General features: G+C 37.0%; 1 pseudogene; it reads right to left on the bottom strand.

Moving 5' to 3' along the window:
- Nucleotides 1-538: 538 nt before the first annotated feature.
- Nucleotides 539-5,198, bottom strand: LOC107561412 (uncharacterized; annotated as a pseudogene).
- Nucleotides 5,199-7,739: the final 2,541 nt, after the last annotated feature.

Below are 7,739 nucleotides of genomic sequence, written 5' to 3'. Positions count from 1 at the left end.
CCAATTCTAAATCCATGGCAAAACATATACGGTTAAAGTTTGGCCCATATGTGCTCAGCCATGCCATACCTAGGTCAAATGTGACAGCTATCAGCCACATAATAAAACAGTGCAATAATCACAGTTGTCTGAAAAAAAACATGGTTAGATCAGATAACGCAATCCGTTATTTAACAATCGCAACATGTCTAAGACAGTGAGAGATGAGTTCATGAATTATTCTGCAGGGTCTTTCTACTAAGAGTGAAGCTAAGAGTTTTAAAAACTTCAAAAACAGCAGAGTGTGTGTCCTTTAATGGAAGCATCACAATAATAGTGAATGTTGATTAAATGGACTGAAACTACCTGCCTATTAAACAGTTTGGTAACACTTTACAATAAGGTCTCATTTGTTAACATTAGTTAATGTATTGTATTGTAATTAACATTAACTAAGATTAATAAATGCTCTAGAAAATGTGTTCATTCTTAGTTCATGTTAACTAAAGTAGTAAACTAATGTTAACTAATGAAACCTTGTAAAGTGTTACCAATGGTTTTAATGCACACCTTAGAGCCAATCGGAATCAAGTGTTCAGACAGACCATGGTATAATACAAATTATTACACACATATAGTAAAAACACAATGTAACTGACTTACGGGTGTCTTGGACACTCCTTCGTTTCTCTTGTTCTCTTCTCCCTCCGTCTCGGTCACATGCAAGGAGGAGCCATTTTTTTATATAAAATTCTATCTCTTGATTGGTGGCCGTCACTGTTAGCCTGTTGTTTCTGACAGTTCCTAAAATGAGAGAACATTGTAAAAGCATGGATGGATTATACAACTTTTAAAATCTTAGGACCCAATTAGGGGACCTTGCAAGCATCAGCCAAGCACATAGTTTGCCAGCGCCAATGTTAAAAACATTTTGGCCACGGCCAAGGGCACCCTTTGCTTCCAGATGCCCAACAGGAACAACTTTAACGCCTGCTAGGAAGATCGGACTGCATCTGCTCTTGCTGATGCCACACAGGCCTGTCAACATGTGCAGTAGTAATTTTATGGCCCAGCCTCAATTTCCCCCTGGAACTGTTATGTCTTTGCTTAAAATCCAACAAAAGTTAATTTGTAGATATGTCAATGTGTTGCAGTGTTTGACTAAGCTCTCCTAGGACATTGCATGTATTTCAGTTAAACACAAGAAAGAGGATTTTGAGGATGCAAAAATTCTTGTTTTCTGGCCTCAGTTGAACAATTATAGAGGATGCAAAAATTCTTGTTTTCTGGCCTAAGTTGAACAATTATATGACAACATCAGCAACAAGAACATAATGCTTAAACAAAAAGAATGATTACAGCTCTCAGACACCACCAAGAAGGGTTACGATGATGGCTGAAGATACCATGCAACAGGTAACGGAGGATATATCCATTGCCTGTTGTTTCAGTTTCTCACTGGATGAGAGCTAAATATGTGTGGTGATGCACAGCTATGTTTGGGATTGTTTCCCCAATTAAGCTTTTATTGATAAATTGACGCTGTGATACCATTGCAATGGCAGGGTAGTACCAGTGCTTCACTGTTTACTTTCTTTTCTTTTTTTAATTACATGATTAGAGTTTGTTAAACCTAGCATTAATATATACTGTGCATCAAACATGCATGAAATGGAGAATGGACTTATTAGACTAATGACAGCACAATGTAACACTTACCAGTAATGACATCTTTCAGCTGCAGTCTGTGGAAAGCTGTTTTGCCATTGATGCCACGCCAGTTGAGTTGTTTGGCAAGGGAGTTGGTAAAACAATGCTTCATAACCCGCCAAACGTTGTCCTTAATGTCAACTCCTCCAATGACGCTTAATGCAGTAATCTTAAAAAGAAAATTTAAAAGCCATGGATACATGTTTTATGTCAACACTACTCACAGTAACACTATTCAGAATTAAAAAAAGACATATCACTTCTCCCTTAGTTGGCATTTAGGACAGTCTCATTGTTGGATACGGGCTTTCTGAACCTGTTTTCTACTGTAGGACTGCCAGTCCATCACTGATGCGGTTCCATATTCAACTAACAAGGTGATACAGTGGCAGTGCTACAGCAGAAAACAGTTCCACCATTTTGGAAACTAGTTGGCTGAAGACAGTGATGAAAGTAAAATGAAAACGAAGCAAAATTGACCAATCATTACCTTGTCTCCCCAACAGTAAATGACTAAAATCAAAAGCAATATCTAACTAGCATCCATAAGGGAGAGGACAGAATCGCTGCTGTTCAACTTAGGTGGCTATAGAAAAATATTGGGCCAAATTGGGTAACCCATCCTTTTAAGTGGTCATGAAATGGAAAGGTCATTGATGTTTACACATATAAGGGGTTAGTCTACAGTAAATAAATGCTGCAAGTTTAATACTTCAGTGCTCCCCAGTTTGAAAAATACATTTTAGTTTTCCACCCTTCTAAAATGCCAGGATTTGAAATTTGTAGAATCGTGATTTCATGCCCCTTTACATGTGTATGTAAATCAAGGAGGTGCGCTCATGCCTGTCCATCAATTACAAGAGTGATATTTGGCTTCAAGATGTAGAAAAAGATCAACCAATGTTGGTCTGTCCGTGGACAAACTGCACCTCCAAAAACTGCACCTTATTTACCATTTTGTTTTTGAGGTCAGCCTCTTCCCTCAGACGTTTCAGGATCTTTTAGCGGCAGTATATCTCTCTCAAGGGGATCCTGTCCACGAGCAGGTTCCCCCTGTTTTCTGCATGGCCATTAGAATAATCTTGAGATGATCCATCATCATTTCTTGATTTGAAAGAAGTCTAGACAAACATACATAAAGAAATTCTAAGAAGATTCTTTACATCAGATGAAACGAAAAAAATAATAATACTTTAACAAGGATTTTATTTCGTTATTATAAATAAAGACTATTTAGTTGTTTCAGTTTGTTATTTGCCTAATAAATGACAATAAAATGTTTTGTTTGAAACAAGTTTTTGACAGATTCCCAAAATATTTGTGTTTTCTCTTTATTATGACAGGTGGTCTAATAAATTTGTAAAGCTCTGTATATGTGAGAGAGGTACATAAAGTAGAGACCTGCACTCCCGTGGGACCAAACGCAACACAGTGCGGCGCGGGACTAGATTTGATGGCCAAGTGCGGATGTGGGTGGTAAGGTACTTGTGTGTGTGGGTTGCGGGAGAATACAACGATTTGCGGGACTACCGCAAAATATAAAAATAAAACATCTAAAAACAAATAAATTGTTATTCATCTATTGCATAAAAACAACAAGAACAACTAAAACAAAATAAAAATGATTTACAGGTGCAAGCATAGGCAGAGTTTCTATTTATAACATGTTTTTACAGCGTTATGCAATGTAGCCAATCACAGACATATTTGTTGATTTCTTGAACGCAATGGCCAATCAGATGCATTTAAGATAGAATCCACTAACGGCTCAAAACGTCTGAGGTTTTGTTCAGTGCTGAATTCTGCATGCTTGCAAAACCTCTGATTATAACAACTTGTAGACATTATGAAAGATTCATTGTGCAGTCAGCTTCACTGATAATAAAGGAGCTTTGTGAGATCACGATGAACTGAGATGTCAGTTTTTTTAGGAATTATTAAGGGAGTGCACTTTGCACGAATTCTGCTTGCTTTTATGTTTAATTAACAGTGGTTTGTGAATGTTGAGGCTTTAATAACAAATAATTTATTGGGAGCGTTTATACGTAGGTGTGTAGGTTGTGGTTAGGCGACCTGTAACGTGAAATTATTTTATGGACATATAGAAAATGATCTATTTGTACTTTTATTCTGGCTTTTGCGGGTGGGAGCGGGACAAAACATGAATGTTGCGGGCGGGAGAAGGTCAAATATATTTTTGCAGGAGCAGGACAGAAAAATCAGTCCAGCGCAGGTCTGTAATATAAAGTTGCTTTTCGACCGTTGGGCAAAATGGTTTTAAGAACAGTAAGGAAAGGTTCCAGTTGTATTTCCACTTGCGCCTGGTACGGCATGGCACAATTACAAACCGTTCTCGGCCCGGAACTCTCAGGACGTTTGGCTAACTGACGTCGTCACTTGTGTGTTGCCTGGCTTCCAGTTTCTCTGTAGCTGGCTAAGTGTGCTATTTGAGTGACGTAAACTCAAATAAATATTAAATTAAAAGAAATATCTGATCATCCTCCATAAGGTTGCTATTTACATCTCGTATCATCTGTAAACTCTTGATTTACCAAGGCAATTACTGATGCATTTGTATTACAATCCAAAGAATGGCTGTTATCAGCCCCACAGTGGAAATAAAATCATATCCGTACTGGCTGGGCCAGATCAGCACAGAATGGAATGGTTAATCAAAGAGAATGGTTTGGCTATACGGTGGTAAAGGGGTGTGTGAATATATACATACATATATATACCTATATGTCATTTACAGACAAACAATACAAAAATTGTATAAATCACTTACGAGCAAGATCACTTAAAGTAGTTCCTGTCTGTCTTTGACTTTCATCTCGTCGTTGTGGTTCAGAACTTGCCATAGACCGACTGGGTTCAGGACTTATTTCAGACCATCTGGGCTCAGGACTTGTCACAGACCGTCTGGGTTCTGGGTTTGTCATCTGCTTGTGAGGTTCAGGCTTTTGAACCCTTCTCTTTATTGCAGACTGCATATCAAAGTTTGGTCCTTTTATCTTTGGGGCTGGAGGCAATGTCCTTGTTTGTTTGACCATATCTTCATCATCACTGTCACTCTCAAAGCGAACGTTTGGTCTTGTGGTGGTGTTAGAAAAAAAGAAAAAATCAATTGATTTTAGTCAGTTTCACAGATCAGTCTCAGTCTAGCCTGTCTCAGATTCTGTTGTTCCTGTTTCTCCCTTGTGTCCCAGGTCTCGCATTTCCTCCACCGCTATCTTCTACTTGCCCACCTATTTCCCTTAAGCATTGTCAATGTTTTGTGTCATTTACACTTTACTTTAAGGTCATGTAGTTATATTTTACTTACTCAGATAAGTACTGAGTAATATTAATTAACTACATGTACTTACTTTAGAGTTATGGTTTGAGTTAGGGTATGGTTTAGGGTTAGTTACTTGTAATTATGCATCATTTACTGTTTTTACTATAATAAGTACATGCAGTAATGTGTAACTACGTCACCTTAAAATAAAGTGTTACCTTTTTGTCATTCTGTCCTCATCTGCCCAGCTGTACCCTTTTCTTGGATTAGCTTGTATTTAAGGCCAATTTCCAGGGTTTTCCTAAGCATATTACATAGCCCCATCTAGTCAAAGCATTTGCAGAAATGTTAATGCACTAACATCTGAGATCAGATTCACTCTCTTTTAGTAGTGCCACAATGTGATCATGGTCAGAGTTTGAGGCAGAACATGGAGTAATGTTACAGTTAATGTTACCTGCTGATGAAAACACTGATGGGGAAAGGTGCAGAGTGGTACTTATGCCATAACCCTGGACTAAGCATGTGTACAATACTTACTTACACATACTTGCAAAATACTTACTACACTTACTTACTAAAATACTTACTCAGGTAAACTTGCAATAAACACACATTAATTAGGGCAAGTTAGCTGACTTTTGACAACTGACATTATTTTGATAGTTAGGAATAAATATTAGGAGGTATTTTGCTGTGATCAAATAATCAGCCCATTTTTTAAATCATGAATGATACTTCATGTACTTCAACTAACATTACTGATGCTGGAAAAAACAATAAAACTATGTTTTTGTATATAAATGTTTGTTCCAAAACTTCAAAAAACGACTTTGTTTGGAAAATGGATTCATGTTGTACATTCCCATTATATAATTTTTGTAAATTTTGAACACAAAAAAGTTACGGACAGCAGCTTTAACGTCTACAAGTAGTAGAATGACACTTAAAGGGGTCCTGGATTATGATTTAACTTTTTTAACTTTAGTTAGTGTGTAATGTTGCTGTTAGAGCACAAACAACATCTGCAAAGTTACGATGCGCAAAGTTTAATGCAAAGGGAGATATTTTCTTTTAAATAATTCTCTGTTTAAAAATTTTTCCTTTCTCTTTGGAGTGTTACAAGCTCTTGGTGCATAAAGAAGATCTGTAAAGTTGCAAAGACTAAAGTCTCAAATCCAAAGAGATATTCTTTATAAAAGTTCAGTTAACCACGCCTACCTAAAACAGCTCATTCTAACACGCCCCCACATATCTACCTCACTATGTGGGAAGATTTGCATAACGCCGCCCAAATGTTCACGCAAAGAAAGAAGGCGTAACTTTTATTCTCACTGTAGTATTGTTGACGCTGCAGCCATGTCGCGAAGACGCTGTGTGCTTCGTTGTGAAAGTGAAACTACTTTGTTTGGTCTTCCAAAAGAGGACGATATCCGCTTCGTCATGCCTAGAGCTGATCTGTGCTGGTCGCTGAGGAAATACTACAACTTTCATGATAGTTAGGAATAAATATTAGGAGGTATTTTGCTGTGATTAAATAATCAGCCCATTTTTTAAATCATAAATGATACTTCATGTACTTCAACTAACATTAGTGATGCTGGAAAAAACAATACAACTATGTTTTTGTATATAAATGTTTGTTCCAAAACTTTTAAAAACTACTCCAAAAAAAAAATTACTTCTCTGTTAAGATATATTAGTCTCAATTCCTGAGAATAGATCATATTTGAGACCATGAACAAATTCACAGATGCTGAAATTAGATTTTTACACAATATTTAAAGCTGCAGTCCGGAACTTTTGGTGCTCTAGCGGTTAACAAACAGAACTGCATGCGTCTTGCGGAAGAACATTGTAGCCGGAGCTACTTCTCTCTGTTAATTTCTATGACAAGTCACACAGGTACTGTACTACTCCGCAGCGGTACCTACCAGACCTAAAATTGTCAGAATATAAACATTTATTATAAGTGTACCATAATGATTCAGGGTAAGACAAAAACACAGTTTGGAAAATGGATTCATGTTGTACATTCTTATTATATAATTTTTGTAAATTTTGAACAAAAAAAAGTTACGGACAGCAGCTTTAACGTCTACAACAATAGTAGTAGAATGGCACTTAAAGGGGTCCTTGATTATGATTTCACTTTTTTTTTACTTTAGTTAGTGTGTAATGTTGCTGTTAGAGCATAAACAACATCTGCAAAGTTACAATGCTCAAAGTTTAATGCAAAGGGAGATATTTTCTTTTAAAGAATTATCTGTTTAAGGACAACAAACGGCTGGTAGGGACTACAAGCTTCTACCCGGGTTGGTGACATCACTAACCCTAAAATTGACATAAATCCTGCCCCCGAGAACACGCAACAAAGGGGTGAGGCCATGTTATTGCAATACAATACGCAACACAAATGCAATAGCATGTCATAAAATCAAGATAACATGAAAAGTTATAACCAGAATTAAACTAAACTATACCTGTTCTATCTTCATGCAGCATATATTCTGTCTCTGTAGGATCTTACAACAGTTCCCACACGAGCGATTTATATATTATAACAGAATATGCTAATCAATGACTTTAAGATAGTTAACTCCACATCAGCTACATAAATTAATCAACTAACCATTCAGAAATGCCCTGTTGCATTCTACATGTTGTCACTTCTTCTTCAGTCTCTCCATCATTGTCCGATTCCGGTTTGAACATAAAAGGCTGAACAGTTTCTGACATTTTCAGTGAGTCTGCCTGACCTGATCTGTGT

This window comes from Sinocyclocheilus grahami, unplaced genomic scaffold (assembly GCF_001515645.1).
Source record: "Sinocyclocheilus grahami isolate Dianchi unplaced genomic scaffold, SAMN03320097.WGS_v1.1 scaffold772.1, whole genome shotgun sequence".
Taxonomy (NCBI): Eukaryota; Metazoa; Chordata; class Actinopteri; order Cypriniformes; family Cyprinidae; genus Sinocyclocheilus; species Sinocyclocheilus grahami.
The sequence above is the reverse complement of the archived record's forward strand: the minus strand, read 5'-3'. Positions and strand labels throughout refer to the sequence as shown.